Source organism: Danaus plexippus, assembly GCF_018135715.1.
Source record: "Danaus plexippus chromosome 3 unlocalized genomic scaffold, MEX_DaPlex mxdp_25, whole genome shotgun sequence".
Lineage (NCBI taxonomy): Eukaryota > Metazoa > Arthropoda > Insecta > Lepidoptera > Nymphalidae > Danaus > Danaus plexippus.
In genome coordinates, this window is record NW_026869844.1 from 3,843,591 (window position 1) to 3,863,050 (window position 19,460).

The following is a 19,460-nucleotide window of genomic DNA, read 5'->3' on the forward strand; positions in this document are numbered from 1 at the left end:
TGCTAAATTGGTAGGAATTGCGACATTTTAGAATGGAATTATCTGAATTTGTCTTTATATGTGAGACTTAAAAATATCTGTTTGTTGTTCTTTTGCTTCAAATAAAAAAATAGCATAAGCAACTTTTGCTGTATGTGTGTTAAGGAGAAACTATTTTTTAATTTGACTTCGTTTTTTTTTTCATAAAGATGATATTCCAAAACAAAATTTCTTAAAATGTTTTTTTTCTACCTCTAGTCAAAGAAAAATATTATATAACATAATATTATTTTTTATTTATAATCTATAACGCTGTATCGTTGAATTAAGGTTGTATGTTCTCGTTGTGTCTATTATGTAGCAATTGAAGAAATGTGTTATAATTTTCAAGCATAAAAAAAGGTGAGATAATTAATGACCTTAATGCATAAACTTAACTTATTGACAAGAGTCAAGGGGCAAATACAATATAACAAAGTCTAGAAATCTTTCCCTTTAATTACATGTAACCTTTTTTTGATAGTTACTTCTTAAACATTCATAATTCCAAGCTTTTTGATATTGTGTTATGTTTTGACTACCCTGGGTTTGTATTATAAGTATATTATAAAATTGAAAATTAGTTTTGATCTTATAAGCCATTTTTATGAACTATTGTTGTTGCCATATATTTCTCCCCTTTTTTCTTTATATCACTAATTTATTGTAATGATTTATGTTTTATTTACTACTCACCCTAATACAAATGATTTGACACGAATAGAAAATATTGTTAATATAACTTAGTTTATAATTTGCCTCACGGACATAATAAATATAAGAATTCTGTGTCACAGTGTATATACAATAAAGAATTTTTAACCCAGTCTGATTTTAAAAGAGGAATATCGTGTGACATATTTCATTATTCGAATATGGACCCCTCAGCTTGCGTATTATACCCTCGGGTCAATCTCACCATCTCAATAGAGCTAAGAAGGTCAACACAATCACAGAGTACAATGACAGTGATTAACGATATTAATAATGGTTCTCGAGTTTTTGATAATCCAAATCACAATCACATATTTCAGTGCGAAAATAAATATTACGATCAAAGAAATACAAGTAAATTTATAACAATCAAAAAATTTTATGAATATTATTAATGAACTTTTAATGTTTTATATGTTTTATTTTTATTGTTATTTTTGACGTCGACGAAATTATTACTGTAACAAACACAACTGAATCAGACAGACGACCACAAAATATATATTTTTCATAGAATTAATTCCTTTCTTTTCACGTACTAGCCTCCACAATTCAGAACGAAATGCATAGTCTTAAGTTAAAGTCCTTAGAATTAAACACCTTCGACCGAGTTCTCAGACGGAAAACGATTAAAACTCTCAGCCTCCGGAGGGAACAACACTGAGAGAGTGTAATTGAGTCGTATTTTAAATCAAGTGACTTATTGAAATAATTAAGAGGTCAGTGCCAATGAATCAAACGTTTTCCACTTGTTTAAAAATAATTAGATATCAGTACTGTTAGCTTATATATATATATATTTTGTGGTCGTCCGTCTGATTTATCAATGTTTGTTACAGTAATAATTTCGTCGACGTCAAAAATAACAATAAAAATAAAACATATAAAACGTTAAAAGGTCATATATATATAAAATTTGTATAAAAAATCACTGCAAATAATGGGTTTTTACAAAATTAAAGAATAAAAATAGTTAAAAACTTTATCACTTTTGTAGGTGGTAGAGCCTAGCTGTGGTCAAGTTACTGCATCTCTAATATGGGCTCGCTCGACCGGGGAAGTACCACCCTCTCACAGAAGATCGGCTTGAAGTAGTCTTTAATGGCTGCGTTTGGGCCGATAAGGGAGAGAGCCGGTTGCCTTTTTACTTTTCCCACCCTTTCCTACCCCTTCCCTTTTCCCACCCTTTCTCACTTTTTCCTCCCCCGCTTCACTAATCAAGTTTGGCAACACATCCGCAAAACTATGTTGCGAATGTCCATGGGCGACGGCACTACCACCATCAGGTAGGCCGTCTGCACGGTTGCCCCCTTTAGCATAAAAAAAAATCAAATCCAAGCTTTTATTTTGTACTAAAACGAAAAAAATAAATTATTAGTTTAAAAATTTTACTATCTACTTATATATTCTTTAAACAATTACTTAACTTTATATTGTAGTTTGTTACGAGGTATAAGTACTCGTATATAGATTTAAAAATAAGTTATCGATTGGAAAGCATCTTGATAGGCTGCGGATTTAAAGCTAAGATAGGTAATAATGCGGGCAAAAGCAAGTAGTATTTGTAGACAAGATTTATGAAAAAATTAAATCTACCGAATAATTAACATTGAAGATCACTGAAATTCTATATTCATGTAATTTTGTTTTTGAGATTCACATTATAATAAAAATTATTATTATATTTTTGTAAAAATTTATATCTTGTTTAAGTCATAAAAAATTTTCGGTAAGTGGGCCGTAGTTAAAAAATGCTTAGACATCGGAAACACTATTCGTTTTAAATATGAACATCTAAAAATATAAATAGTATATGAAGTACATTCAAAGACTCTTTGATTTCGTTGTACAAGATGAAACTTAAATCCATTATTACGTATTGTTGGTTTTTTCTTTGCTTGTGTTTCTTAACACATCATTTAATACAAACTATGGCGTATTTAGTTTTGGCGTGAAGATCGGCGTCTAAGTATGAAAGAAGTAGGATATAGGATTTTATTTTAGTATAGATAAAGAAAATTAAAGGGAAATGAAAATAGATTGGTGATGGAATTAGGTCGAGAGTAGGAATAATTTACGTCAACCTGCTGTTTGGAATCTTTATGTACTGTAAAATTTTCAAATAACTTGAATATTTAACCTTAAGCTTGCTTGAAGATGGATTCTTTTAACTAATTATGTAGTAATTTTTTTATATCCTACATAATTATCATGATTAGGTGAATCAAAAATTTAAAAATATTTATTTTTTCTCAAATTATGATGAAGCGACAGATATGCGTCATGATTTAAGCTGTATTGATTATGTAAGTATGTACCACATGAACATAAACGTGTTTATATGAAAAATAACAAAAAAAGGAAAATCTTAAACATCCTAAATGGACGGACAGTACAAAAAACAAAGGACTGCCTGCATATTAAGAAAATAAAAAGAAAAAATCAACATTTAATAGACTGAGCAGCCGAAGCTATGAGCACAAAAATGCGGCATTTAAATCGTAACGCCAGCGCCTGCATGTACTTATAAAATCTTTAAGTTTGATGGATATAATTTTTATCTTAGAAATTATTTACTGATGTTCTTAAAGAATTCTATAAAGAAACTACTTTACATACATACATTTAGCAAAATACCCTTATGTTAAGATAAAAAAAATTAGTAGTATAATCTAATCAACTAATATTTTAGAAAATGACTTATAAAAATTAAAATTGTATGTTAAAATTTCGTAATTGCTACCAATTAAGCCTGAAACATATAGATCAGTAAGGTCAGTCTATCGCTGGTCAGATCTCGTCTAGTGCCACTTGATAGCTATGACGTCAACGATTTGCAACAAAACCGTACTGAATATTAAATACAATAAGTCTTGTTACTCACTTAGATCAACTTGAGAATTACATTTGTTTACTAAATAAATATATATTCAATATATAAGTTAGAATCGCAAAAATATTGAAAAGATATATACGTTTATACGAGCACACATATTTATTACTTTTACCCTAAGAAAGATGGCCAGAAAAAATGCCGAAATCCTATCACGGGCTGATTCTTTTCAAACAGAAATTCTAACCCCTCTTCAAAGTTACTCTAAAAACAGCTTTAGTATTATACTCATAAAGGTCAAGTGCTATTCTCATATATTTGTATCTTAATATGAAACCGTGCAGTCGTAAAATAAGGCTTCGTTTCAGTCCGATGATGACCGAAGTTGGTCGAATGTATCCGAATCGTTTGCGTATAATCAACGACCTTCCTCTGTAGTCAATTAACTCCAATATCCTTTTTGGAAAAACAGCTTTTCATGTAAATCCTTCCATTTGAATATCTTTTATTTTGTCCGTCAGTAACAGAAGCTATGAATTTATTTTCTAAAATTTATAGACTTGTTATATCGAATATTACAATTTATGAGGAATCTCTTTGTTAAAATTAATGGTTATTGTAACTGGATTGTTTGACATATCGTTGTGGCTTTAAACACGCATTAATAACATGAAAACCCACGACAATATTTGCTACAATAAATTTTTCTAAACATTTTTGATTTTTACAAATGCGGATTTATTTTTAAACCATAACTTCGGCTAGACATAAAGGGAAGTAGAATTTTCTATATCATCACTACTAACCATTAAATGCCATTTATGAAAAAAATATATATATCACGTACCGCATCAGCGAGATGTTTAATCAAAACTGACAATGACAGAATTAACCGCGATTTATCACGACGAGTCGAACCGTTAACGAGCGATGTATTCGTGACAAATCGGTTATCGTCGGTCACAATCGGCTGTGCAATGCTGCGCGGTCACACATGCGCAGTGCGGACGATGCCTCAAACGCTATCAGTGGGGCGACCTAAGTTGCCGTCTTGACACGCCCGCGTCAAAAATACGAATGTAACGTAATTAATTCGATGTATTCGTACCATCGTTATGTGAAATAGTGACCAGTGTTGTGTGTGCAGTGCAATGGAATATTTAATACTGTGTTTGCAAGATATTCAAAACTAGTTTAAATTTTACAATGGTGAGTTGATAGGGTTTATAGTAATCATATTTCGTCTTTATTTACTTGGACTATTTTAAAGCAATGTAGCAAGAGCTGATACACTTTTGAAAACACCCATAAATGATTACATATATTTTTTGTATTTAATTCGGGGAAGCAAACAAGTAATCAAATTAATATGTGATAATCTTTCATAAACTATATGTAAGAATGTTACTTTAAAGTACACAAATTTATATATCTTATTGAGAAATGAGTCTTAAAATAAATTATGTACTGTTCATATGTTCTATATAAGATTTTATATTGGAATATCAAATATCAGCTCTTTGCACATATCTTTGCTTTTTGTTATCGACATGATTAGTGATTTTTAAAAAAAAAGAAAATCTATATATAAAAAAACAAACATAACCTATTCATGGTTCAATATTAAAAAAAAGTTGCTACTTTTCACCAAGTCATATATTCGCTTCTGTTAAATCTGCTTGAACTAGTTATGCTCTTTTAATAAAAAATCATAAGTAGTTCTGGAAGAAATCAACAATAAGGTAACAAGAAAAATGTATACATATACATATATATATATATATATATATATATATATATATATATATAACACAAAGTGAAACATCTTTATTTTATAGAGTGAAATTAATTTATAAAGTAATATATTAAATTTGATAATATTTGTTATCACACAAAATTAAATAAAATAATTTTTAAGTAAAAAAAAACTTCAAAAACAACATAGCAAGACAGGAACTAGAAAGGAAAAAATATTTTTTCATTTTAATACCTATTTCCTAACTTAACCTATCTAATAATAAATTCTAAATATCTGAACAAAAATCGACTAAACACCTAATGAAGATAAACGAACACTATTTTATTTACTTTCAAATAATCTAATTTAATACCTAGTCTACCTTAGGTTTACAGCGATATGGGTAATATTCCTTAGTAAATAGCATAATTGAAAGCTAATTTCGCGCTTACGTTATTTGTTTTGAACCTGAGTGCAGTCCCTATCCATTCGACGTTTTTCTGTTGCCATATAATTATTTCGCTAACGAAAATTCGCTCGTATATCTTATAGTCGTACTTGTGCTGCAAATTATGTTGACAATTTACGAGTTTTTGTTTCATACCGATTACATGCTATTTGTTGAAATTATAGAGTTATATGAGAATAAGTGTAGATTAATTTAGGTTAAGGGAACTTTTATTCTACTAGTATTCTACTATAATATATTAGTGGTTTGTCGCATAATCTGTAGAAGGCACCGTATTCAAAAGGTGATTAGATATTAATAAATTGTATATATATGTATATAGTTAAGTATTCAATTAGATTATTGCAAAGTAAATAAAAATAGTGTTTGTGTATCTAAATTAGCGTAGACGATTTATGTGCAGATATTTAGAATTCGTTATTAGAGACAGGTTAGGTTAGAAAATAGTATTAATATTATATTATCGTGAAAAAAATTTTTTTTTTCTTTTCGGTTCCTGTCATCCTATGTTGTTTTATGAAGTATTTTATTTTTAATCAAAAATAATTCCATTCCTTGCCCCTTAGTGTAATTATAAAATAAGTACGTAAGAAAGATCATACAGCAGCTGTTTTAAGTGTTTCAAGATGGTGAGACCTTTCTTGTGTGCATCTTGTATGAGAAAAGTCAGCTCCAAAAATGTAATAGTCTAATGAGTATAAAGCGTAGTGGAAAAAGAAAAACAGCACGGCGTCTTCAAGAGTCATCCGAAAAACTTGAGGAACGACTTTGTCAAATGCGCATTTATATAAAAAGTATTGATTTCCCTATTTTTTTAATTCTTCGATTTTTTAATTATTCAAGTTCTGGAAGATCTCATTATAAAAACTTGACTTGGTGACCATAAGACTGCCCGGAGGAAGCTAACTTTCAGATAAAAAAATATATTTTTTAATTCGATCTGGTTTTCGAGAAATCGGGGAACATACATTAAAAAAATCCGGCGAACTAAGAACCTCCTTCTGTTTTGAAGTCGGATAAAAAAAACATTACAAAATCTGGCTTAAAAAATGAATGTCATTATTTAATGTGCATTATGGTTTCCTGCACATTTTGAGGACTTTCCTCAATTTTCTCAGGGTTCCATAATCAGGTCTTATTGTAATCATCATAGAAACATTTGGAAAGTTTACTCTTATAAATACTTAAATCAAAATTGGTTGGCGTTGAAGTTACTCTTTCATTTGTCGCACACAAACATACTTAATGCGAATTTTAGACTTACATGGTTTTCTCATATTTTTCATCATCAGAACTGGACCAAATGGAAATGGCACAAACGGGAAGCACCAGCTTTCAAATAAAAAAAATATTAAAATCGCTTCGTCCAGTCGAAAGATATTAGGTAACAAACGTAAAAATAAAATACAAACGAATTGTTAACATAACCCCTTTTTTGAAGTCGGTTGAGAGTAATCATATTTAAATGAATACAATAATCTTAAATAGATACTGCATTACATCGTTACATTTAAATTTGGAATAAAATAAAATATGTTTTCAATAAATAAATACGAAATACGCAAAGTAATTCATTTCAAACATAGTAACAGTATACAAAGTTTCACTACTGGGTTACTAATGAATGACTAAGTGCTATCAACTGCAGTGCCTTTCGTACACGGCAGCACGAACGTGGACACACAGACATCCAATCAGGCACGAGTCAAATATGTTATGTACAAAGGATGCTTAATAATGGATTTCAACAGTCTATAGGGATTTTGACCATCACAATCATCCCACTTGCAAATGGATTTAATGGAACCGAAGTGTCATTTGTATATATTCAAAGGAAAAGAAACGAAGTTGTCTTGTGATAAATAGTGTTTTCAGTTTTCTATTACTTTATTTATAGCTACCATTTCAAAGATTCTAAATAAACAAAATGTCAGATGTATTTCACACTATATGAATTATAATTCTCACTATACCCAAGTTCACCAACATGACTGGAACGTAAGAATTTATTCTGTGTGTGTTTTATACAAACCTTATTAAATACTGGAGCATTAATAAAATCAGTTTTAGTAATATGTGGAGGGGATGATTATTACGCAATCATTAAGTTAATGTTTAATGAAATAAAATAAGTCTCAATTTTAGTCTATGTTCGTATTTGAAACTTGGTATATATTTGATATCATTATACATGTATTCGATTGCATAATTATATTTATATAATTGTAAACGAAATAGATGCCCGCAACTGAAAAACCTATGAAGTTAATTGGTCAAATATTACGCCATTTATGTAACAACAAATGATAACGAAAAAATTGACATTTTTATCGTTTTAAACAACTAGTTTAAAATTATAATAATACCATTAGTGAAGTATGAAGTTACAACACATATACCTATATATATATATACTTTTAATATAGATAAATTTTATTTACCATAATTAGATATATAAATGCAAATAACTGATTAAAACCAGTGTTTTCTAAGACAGAAAACTAAGAGACAAAACGCGTTTCTATTTTAGGCAACGAAGTAGCACAGGATGTCCTACTTTCTTGTGTAACATGTAAGAGATAGCTTTCAGTCCACCCCATATAGATCATGCATACATTTTGATAATAGCTTCTTTATCAGAAATACGGTACAGGCTTTTTGAAAATTCTATGTCAAGTTTTGTATCAATACCCGACACCTCTTCAAAATGCTAATGTAGAACAAAGAATACTATGTATTGTGCCATATTTAAAGTGCATTTTTCCACGTAAAAACCTCTTAATATTTTACATACGTGCTTGGTTTTAATGAATGTATATTTTTAATCAGACAACATTTCATTAATTTTAAGTGATAATTCATTTAACATTTGGCGCTCAATAACTCTTAAACGCTTTATTTATTTCCGAATCATCAGAAATGAAGCAAAAAAAAATTTCGTAGCTCATTCTATGACGATATATCAGTAAAAAGGGCTTTAAATAATAACACTGTAATCCTTAACAAAATCAATAAACAAAAACAATATTTTATACTTCAATATCATGTCTTATAAATTCAATAATTATGAATTCTAAAAATTTTTAAAGAATTACTTGCATTAATAGTCAGTCATACGTCAGCATCCATTAGCAACTTTAAGTGTCCCTTTCCTATTCCGTGAGGCCTTGGAAGGTTCTGTAAGTGGGTTAAAGGATCCTGTTTCAGTTGACGTCCGAAAAGGAAGTCTCGGGTAAAAATAGCCGGGCACCCTTTAAATTTCGTTTGAACAAAGTAAAACATCACATCGATTTTTATTTCTACTTACTTCAAGACTTAAAATGTACATGATTTTTCATAATTTTCATAATAAAGGATTTTTTATACAAGTAAACTCTCATGGCACAGAGACCAATATATTACAATAAAGCGGTTAAAGTTCTATGAGTCGCGTAACTTCGGGATAAACTTTGAATTGCCTATTACAATTAATGTAATGTCACCCTCTTTAAATGGTGACGATTACCTCTTGAATTATAACACTTTAAATTTCTCTTAAAATATGAAAAAAATATTGAGCGTTGTTGTAAATGACATAATATTTTTCTATTGATAAATTTAAAACTAATGAATTGATTACATAGAAATGGTTTTTATGATAACAATTTATTAAAAATATAAATATTATTTCCATCTCTAACTAAAATTCTATTGGAGGTAAAGCATAGATTTACCGACAGTGAAAAACCTCACAAAGAAATATTCCACTTGACACTCGCGATCCTAAAAAGGGTTTACATATATATTACTCAATTTATCTATACGTCTTTCGACATGATAACTTTGTTGTCTGAGTATGCATAGAATATTTTTTAGGTAAGAAGATCACATCTCTTTTGTTTTACTTTAATAAATAGTAGTTACTAATTCATTCTAATGTTTACACACGCTTAAGTGGTTATAATAATAAAGACAACTGTCTGAAGTTTTGACGCTTTTGTTTAAGTTTTTTCAAATGTTCTGGACAAAATTTTTTTTTTTTGCGGTCGTCGTTTAAATATTTTTAATATTGCTGTATAAAACTCATTCCAACAGAGTCTTAGTGCAAGTGTTGACTAAAATATAATAAAATTTGTGATGTATAATTAACAGGAAATCATATAAGATAGTTCGCAACAACCAAAGCGAAAAGGCTAAAGAAAAGAAGCTTGGAAGTGTAATTGTTGCAACTTTGGATTTTCCTCAAAAGTACCCTAGACACGAGTAATTAAGCCAAGTTCTTGAGCATCCTTATAAACTTTTCTTTGTAGAAGCTGCTTTTACCTGGCATTTTTATAGTAATAGCCTCATTTTCCTAACAATTATTTGAAAATGATACTGCAGAGATCTTACGAATACTGTGAAAATTTCCGAACTTTGGGAATAGTTGTGGTTCAAAACAGAACAATTTTAACGCTATTTATGAAACTTTTAACATTGTTCTCTTGTAAAGATGGTAGGTACCCTATTTCAAATATTTATATTATTTCATCTCTAGTAGGTTAGCACTTTTTTATTTCATATTAATTGTAGATTTTTATTCTTTAGTATATGTACCATCCTTATCGTAACAAAATTATATAATTTTTTTTGCTCTTTTTGAGTTGGATTTAGAAAAAACATCAAAAAAGCTCCTTCATCTGTCATATTGATATTTCCTTCTGTCATAGTATTTTTTCGTTCCAACTTATAACGTTCAAATTTAAACAAAATGCCGTGAATATCTTCAGGCACTAAACATATATCACAGTTGAGTGAATCTGATTCTTAGAAGGTATTTAAATTTGTTCACTAGAATAAAGTCGCTATCCGAAATGAGTAAATGCTAAAACTATAAGTTAATGTAACTTAACAAAAAAAAATGTCAATTTTAAGGAATTAACTCCATACATAAAGTATCGTGTATAAAGTCGCATTAAAATCTGTCTTAAGATTTAAACTGATTTAAGTTTTATTTCATTATTATTTGATAATTTGTTAACTAAACAAAACCATTCATCCGTTGGCACTCCCTCATTACTTATTCTTCATTTATTATGGATAGCATCTATTATGGATTACATTTAGCAAGCAAACATTACAAAATTTTAATGTATCAATCTAACTTAGACGCCATAATCTGTTTGTTGTGTATCTCTCGCAGTACTTTAAGCAAAGTTTCCGCACCTATTGCAGTACCCAGAGTAGTGTACGCAACCCCAAGTTTCTTGTATCTTGTTTGATTGTATTCCAAGTAAAGTTGGTTCCAATTTAAAAGCTGAATTTAATTCTAATAAATATGAATAAGCGCCGTTATAGAAATGATAGATATATCCACTGTGATATACTAAGCTTTTGCTAAAATAGCTCAGCTGTAAATCTAGGTTAAGTAATGGACGAATAGCAAATAGTGCAACTAGCAAAAGATAGTTTGTTTATATTAACTGGCAAATTCTTTCCCTAGGTATTTTTTTTATAGGAAATAAAAAAAAAAATTCTGGTCACTTGTTTCTAGAAAACATAGATGCATGAAACACTTTCTTAAAATTGTTAGTTGTATTTTTGTGTGTGGTTGAGATTGATCCAATTAAAAACATATACAAAAACTATTCCACACGATTAAAAAATAATCTTTACCTTTCATAGATTAAAATTCAAATTGTATTAATTTGGTTCATGGGTGTCAAACAACGTCAGCTGTTGTTCATGAATGCTATCACTTCTGATGATCTCGATTTGGCTCGAGATTTGAGCCCATTTGCAAAATCCAAATTTACCTTGCAGTTCACTCGTGTTTGCGAATGCAAATCTGAATATCGACTCTCATAAAATATTTTATTTACTTCACGAAATAATCAGAGGAAAGATATTGGGTCATAAATTTAAATAACCCACTGGAAGAATATTAAAGTTAGTGAAATAGTGTTTTAATTGTATATTTTAGTACTTAAAATTAAAAGTTTGTACAAAAATTAAGATTCTCTGTTTCGGTTTTCAGTTTTATTGTGTATATATATTTATTGTTAATTATTGCTTGTGTTGGGATAATCCCAATAATCAATTTAATTAAAAAAAAAAAAACAAAAACTTTTTTTTGCATTTTATTGATAAGTGTCTTAATTTCTGATTTACAATTATTTTCATATTGTTGAAGATAATACATCTCTAATAAATTTAATAGCAATTTGATTTAGAGTTTCAAGATAAATAGACTATTATTTTATTTATTTTTATTTCTATCGTTTGGTGCTTGACTCTCAAACTACTCTCTAATACTCTCGTACATGTATGAAAGTATAAGAGAGTTCTTTCATGAAAGAAGTAGAAATGTAGCTTTAGACGATAAACTCACTATGCCAATAAATGTTCAACAAGTTTTATGATTTTTCTGTGCATGTTAACTTGAGGCTCAAATGACGTCATTTGTAATGTATAAATTATTTTGAGAGTTCGGAAATATCCTATGAAGTTTAATAGCCCGAATAGTACCAAATGAAAAACTATTTTACTTAAAAGCTTCGTAATTTAAGTTGATTCGATTTCTCTATTTTTATTTAATCTTTTATATTTTTTAAGCTTTATTATATTCATTTTTACATGGTCATTGTATATATATGAGTACTTGCATTTTTATTTTTTGCTTCCTTATTTTAAAGCTGAAACGATATTGTAGAGATTTCGTTACAGGTATTATATGTTAAGTCGTAATATTTAAAATGTAAAGCAATTTAAGAAATTAGTGAAAAGTATGTAGCTACAAGTAATATTTTAAGCCATATTTCAATTAAATGGAGTCATTAAAATCCTTAAATTAAAATTCTATAATTTTTAATGTCATATAAAATCATATGAAATAAAATTTCATAGTATTATATAAAATTAATACACATAAAAGGTGAATTTTGAAAAACGTTTAGTTCATCCGTAGCCTTTTTGAATCATCATTTATTACGCCATCAATTGACATTGTTACCTATTCAACACAGCCATTAGGCAATAACATAAAAGCATTTTACACCAAACTACAAAGACTTGACAAAGGGACGGGACGAAATGAATCATTTTTATAACATCGGGGAAAATAAGTCGCCCCGAAACGTTTCCCCGATGCAAAGATAAGGATTTCGAAGAAAGGACAAAAACCAATAAGGAAAATGTTTTATATATGGAAAGTATAAAATGTAGAGTTTTATAAATATTATTACAAAACTCAAATACTTCAGGAAAAATAAGAGATGTTTTGGAGCGTAATTATTTTATGACCAATAAAATCAAGTGAAAAATACCATAAAGCCAGGTATTGTACTGTATGCAATAACATCGGAACACAATTTTCACGTAGAGAAGCAAGCAAACATTACCAATCTCAAAGTTTCCGTGAGGTGAGTTATATTTGTTTGTTTTTAAGCGCCCCACCTATAAGTTTTCCGCGCTCGCTTTTCGATGGTATTATAGCTGTGTTCATTCTATATGGTAAACTCTCAAAACAGACAGACAATTTTTCATCTCGTCTGCCCGTGATCACGATTGCTGAAAAGTAACCTAAACGTCGGGAGTATGTAGTTTTAAAATAACAAAATAACTTTAGGAATCCGAAAATATTAGTTTTATTTTGACTCTTAAAAATTGGTGATGAAAGATGTCTCTTTCGTTTAATCAAAGCCTTAAAAATTTTATGGTGCTTATAGTTTTCGCAAATTTGACTGCCGTAAGTGTTGAATACAGCTTAGCCGTGTGATTAAAGTGTGCGAACCAATATTGTCATATGTTTTAGCTATAATTGTTAGAAGAAAACATTTTCTTATATTATGTCCTGGCTTGTAGAGATTTCTTTTTAAATCTACCCTTTCTGAACTCTTGTTTTGTCATATTTTGTTTAATCAATCATAGAAGTAAAAATATAGTGCATTAATACAAAAAGAGTTCTCATATCGCTGAAAAAAGTGATTTATTTGAGAGTCATTGAAATTGTAATTTCCTTTTGATTTGACTTTATTTTTTTTTTTATAATTGTGCATTTCTATACTACTAAAAATTATATGTCTCATATACATATGCTTGTGTTAAAGGAGATAAAGATTACGGTGATTTATTTATAGCTACTTCAAGCAGCTTCCACGGTTATGCAAAATATATATATCGGTTATAAAAACACTCATCTTTTTCTGCTTTACCTGAGGAAAAAGATTATCTGAAAGTATCACATATGTATATTATTTGGAATGTAAGAATTTTTAAATAAAAATTTGAAATTATATTTAGGTTTTATAAGTAATTATGGAACTAAAAATATTTCTATCTTGAATACCCAATTGAGAATAAATCCTTCGAAATCCGCGCAGATGGTGACCCTAGCATTAAATATTCGTTCACGGAGGAAAAGGGCCGCTCATAGAATATTGGGGGATGACCTGAAGAGTATTAAATATTGAGCCTTGCGGGAACAACACAGGTTTTTTATATCCTACTGGGGACCTTTTACCTTTCTTGTATATAAAATCAAGTCCAATAAACACTTTTGCATAACAATCAATTCTTTAAGAGAATTAAATGTTTTTGATAAAAAATATTATAAAATTTTAGAAGTTTTTTCAAAATATATCAGACATATTAAAATTTTATAAAAACACAAAAGACTTTCTTTTAACATGAGTACGGGAACAACGAAGAAAAAATACTCTGAAATGATGTTAATCTACCTCATCTTGGTTTTGCCACTTAGTATAAAACCACTGAGTCATCAGACTCACTTTACTTCTAGTAAATGAGAATAATTAATGCTCTACTTTGTAGAATCACAAGAATATAGTAATTCTTTTAATTCTTCTCAGACAAAATATGCTCAACTTATTATTATTTATAATGTTACATAAACCAATTATATCGGGTGGCAACCAGAGGCTCCAGGAAAACTGCGAAACTCACTTATTATGTATATTATAATAAAAAATACATATTAAAACTTATAACCTATACCTAAGACTACATGATTGCCCCGACGTTAGGATAGCAATGCCATTCCATAGCTTGTAGGGTATCAGGAATCTCCTGGTTCACACGGCTTGGTGTTCGTTCCGCGGAGTAAGCGGCGTCACTCGTTATATGATATTTTATCCATACAACGATGTTGCCCCGGCGATGTTCATTTATTTTATAACATGTAGCGCGTACGTAACAAACCGATATTCCTTTTATAAATACAAAGTAAGAAATTTTTATGCGACGACTACACCAATCAGTTTATAAGATTAACTTACTAGTATTATATAAACCACCGCTAAAACACAATAAATATACTTTCATACGTATGTAATGATTCGATTTCTTGACTGGAATGAAATAGAAATATTTTTATTTCCAGGCCGCTGCTCCTTGCAGTTTCTTCCACTCCCCAAAATATAAAGGCAATTAAATAACAAGATAAATGAACCAAACTCGTCTTATATATAAGAGATCTTCATTACTGTAAAGAGTTATATGTTATTTTTTTAAATTTGAGTGCTTTTTAACGAACCAATTATATTACAAAAAATATAATGAAAAAATTATCACGATGTCGTGCACTGCCAATTAAGCTATTGTGTTCTTATTTGAACTCGTGATGTAAGGGTTACATACATCCAAATTATTATTTTCCTCCACAAATCTATGTCAATAATTTCTACCTTCAGATTTTTGCAAACCACTCCAAACAGACTAATGTAAGTAAAGCGTTTGAAAGTCAGTCAAAAGAGCAGGAGTATGGATAATAGTTCACTATAGCCATACATGTATTTAATTTCGCAAAACTCTGTTATTTTATATTACCCGTATCATTAATTAGAAACGCAATCATTCCGATGTATTATTAAGTTTGTAAAGTAAATTTTGTAGAGTTTATAAAAAATTTAGGTCATTCAGATTTTACTCGCAGATTACAAATTGTAGAAATACTTTTTATTAAGTTTTGTTTGTGTCAGTCGTTGTATTATCTTTATCGTATATCAAAGCCTATTTCAAAGTATTGGGGATGTTTCCATGACAGTCCCAGTTAGACTGACACAACTGAGATGTATAACAAATAATAACTTATTAATTGTTAAATGCTCAAAACGGTTATTTTGATTATCAATATTTCACAGTGACACGACACAATAGGACGCGCTGACCCAGATATTCGCTGACACATTCAATTTCGATTGCAACAATCGTTTTAATTAAACACTGAGCTATTGTTTGTTCTGTTATCGCACTTAGGTATAAGGCAACCACGTTAAGTCTGTGTACATTGCTATTACTGGAGTAAGTAAGGTGAGATGTGCTTTTGAGTCTCACTGTACGATAATAGAGTGATTAGGAATTTATTCCTGAAATAGAATTAGTGTTGATTGTTTTTTTTGGATTGTTACAAATTTTTAAAATTTTCAATCTATTAATACTAGTAAAAAATTAAGCTTGAGTTAAGTTAAAATGCGGAATTCCATTGAAAATAGTATTGTTCTTCACACACCTTTTGTATATAATTCGAAAAAAATAAAATTTATTGAAATATGGAAAATAACTGGTTCACGTTTGGCTAATTTAAGCATATTTTCTTTTTAAGCTTACTTGGATCCCATCTCAGTATAAACTGTAGGGAATGAGAAAAAAATTACTGTACCTGTACAAACATATTTTTAACGTTAAACCTTCATAACGTAATATCGATGGCGACGCGCTGGCTAGACTCCGGTCTCGATATAATATAAGCATTCGGCAGTATTTTATTACTTTTTACCTTCCTTTATGTTTTCAAGGAAATGTATTAGATTCATGGATTAGGCTCTCAAATTCTCGTATGATGAATAGGATATATATTTTTTGATTTTTGTCAATCCTTTTTAAGCTGGTTTGGCCTTCAGGATAAAAATGCTGTGATATTTTCAGCAAAACTTTTAAATTTTTTAAAGCGGAAAAAAAACAGATTATATATTCTAAAAAACATGAATATATGGATCAAGGCCGTTCAAAATGCGAACAGTATAATAAAAAAATAAGACAAGTTACACAAAAACTTGTTAGCAACATAAAAGAATATTAAAGCTTTCTATAGAAACCCTTTGCGATTTAAATTAATTGCATGAAGCTACTGTAATAATGCAATTTATGAAATACATGTAAAATATATACTTTTTATGTTATACAGCAAACTAGTGTAACCTGTACTTGCGTGTCCCAAGCGATAACTTCAAAAGGCTTTCATTAATTTCATTTGATTTCATTAGAAGTACCGGAACAAACGGATTTGAATTTGACATTGTTTTTTGATTTTGTAAATGATACCTTCAGCCATTTAAAAAATGTGTGCTGAATAATCTATATCAGAAGCAGAGCCGCAAAAAGTATTTCACATGCTTTAATTTAAATTTTGAATATTTAATGGCTAATTTGGTAATAAAAATAATGGAAGTCTCGAGACTTTTTTAAAATTAACGGTTGAGCGAAATGAGCAGCGTGAGAAGCCTGATTGTCACTAATCTTAAGAAATCTTTTCTCGTTTATCGTAACTGATGGGGGTCATTAGCCTCACTTTTATATTAAAAAAGTAAATCGACCCTTATAGATGGGAACGTAAATTTCAGTGGATTGGACAATTTAAAACGATATGAGTCGTTCAAAACTAAGAAAAAGAAGAGTCCTTTTAATGTAAGCATGGTCAAAAAATGAGTGCTGGGTAAAATATATGAAAAATTGAATTTGTAATTTTTTTCACAGCACTTTGTTTTAATAGAAATTAAGACAAAAACTGTGTTAAAGGCACTTATATGTTTTATTACAATTTGGTTTTTCAAGAAAACGCTATTTTCTGAAAAAATGTATGAAGTGAACTATAATAAGTCCTTCAAAGGGAACGTGTCCTTGATATATTTCGCAAAAATTATGTTTCATAGACGTTAAATAGAAATGCTTCAACATTTACTCGTAAAATTTTGCTCTTCTTTTAGTCATAATACATATATTGCAACTGTGTGGATGTAGATCTCTCAAACCCAAAAGAAAAGATTGCTTTTTTATTTCACGTAAGTAATGAAATAAATAAAAATCTTTCCGTTGTACATGTAATTAGGGCAAAAATTTACATTTTTTTTATTTAGTCCATAGTATTACATTACATACCACAAAAAGTAAATAGAAAAGTAAAAATAATTAAAACCGTTATAATCTTAATAACGAATCTTCCGAGCTAAGCTAACAACAACAATATAATCCTAAGAGCATTTTCAAAATAATGTTGTTTTATATTCGATTATTGTTTGCGTTGGCCCAACTCTAAATTAATTATTCATTAACATTGGAAGATTTCTTATTAAGATTAAAGCGGTCATGTATTTCGTTTATTCATAACACCTTTTTAATTTTTTTTATGTGTCACTTTACCACTAGTCAGCTATACCCTTCGTCTCAAATTTAATATATACTTCGGCCAGTTGGTAGGGTGAATGACCTTTTATTTACAGACGACGTTAATTTATTAAGAAATCGAAAGATTTCTTTCAATGCTATTATCAATAGGGAAAAGTCCATCGTATCTTGTGACACACGAATGGCAAGTTCGGGATTTCACAGCAAGGCTTATTGCTCCTTTCAAACATTATTGTTTTCTAACTAAACAGAAAAATTGTGCTAATTTCATCATGATATATTTGAGAGGTATTCATAAATGACATAGACCATTCAAATGTTCTTCTATAACTGTTATAGAGAAACACCATTAAATATAAATTGAAAGTTCTACTCTTCATCGGAAGCATTGAATACATGTATTCCAATAGTTTTAGGAACCTAACAATTATTAATTCACCTTTTTTTGTTCCAATTCTATTTCTTAAACAAAAATCCCAGCTATAATTGTTTTGCTATCCCTAATTAAAAAAATATTTTTAACATATCTCAACTTTACTTTTTTAATATACGCGTGATATCATATGTACAGGTAATTGTTTTTTTTTTCTGTATTTTTATAATTATTTATATGATTACTTATTTTACCTTATTTAAAATTGTTATACAGATGAAAGCAGAAGTATAATAATACATTCAAAATCAAAACGAATCACAGAAATCGTAGGCCTTTTCCTTGTTAACGGTCAAGCTGATTCTTTCATGACATTCTGTTCTAATGTTCCACTTTGATGGTTTTATAAACATTTTGTATGAAATAAATAACCACTCTTTATTCATGCAGTATCATTTTTATTCTAAAAGAGTATTATTTAATTTAAATATAATCAAGAATGTTTATTAAAATTTAAATTTTAATGTTCTTATTCTGACGAAACCAATTTGCATACTCGTAAAACTTTTGCAAATTGCTGACTTTAACAATATATACCTAAAGGGTTGCATCGGTCATTAAAATTTGATTGAAATAGTTTTTTACTTAATTTCTTTTATTTAACAAATATTGAGTTAAGAATTTAATTTATTCAATAAAGGCCAGCAGTAGTCGTTAAAATTAATCATTCGGTAATAAATATACATGTATCCCAATATTACAAAAGAATGACTTTTCAAAACGCCCAATTTGATATTTTTAAATAACATATTTTGTTACCTAAATTTTCATTTATCCTACATACGCATTCAATTTGACACTATAAGAATTAATACAAACATTACAAATTAAAAATACAAAACGAGCAAAAATTTTAATATCAATCCTGGGATTGGAA

The 19,460-nt window shown here is 29.1% G+C and overlaps 1 protein-coding gene across 2 annotated transcripts in view; it reads left to right on the plus strand.

Moving 5' to 3' along the window:
- Window positions 1-4,602: 4,602 nt before the first annotated feature.
- The window catches only part of LOC116765829 (neuroligin-4, X-linked), a 55,424-nt gene continuing 40,566 nt past the window's right edge, over window positions 4,603-19,460 (plus strand). For both annotated transcript variants that reach the window (XM_032655433.2, XM_032655443.2), the window contains exon 1: window positions 4,603-4,774. The gene's annotated coding sequence lies outside the window, so the exon portion shown is untranslated. The remainder of the gene's footprint in view (window positions 4,775-19,460) is intronic.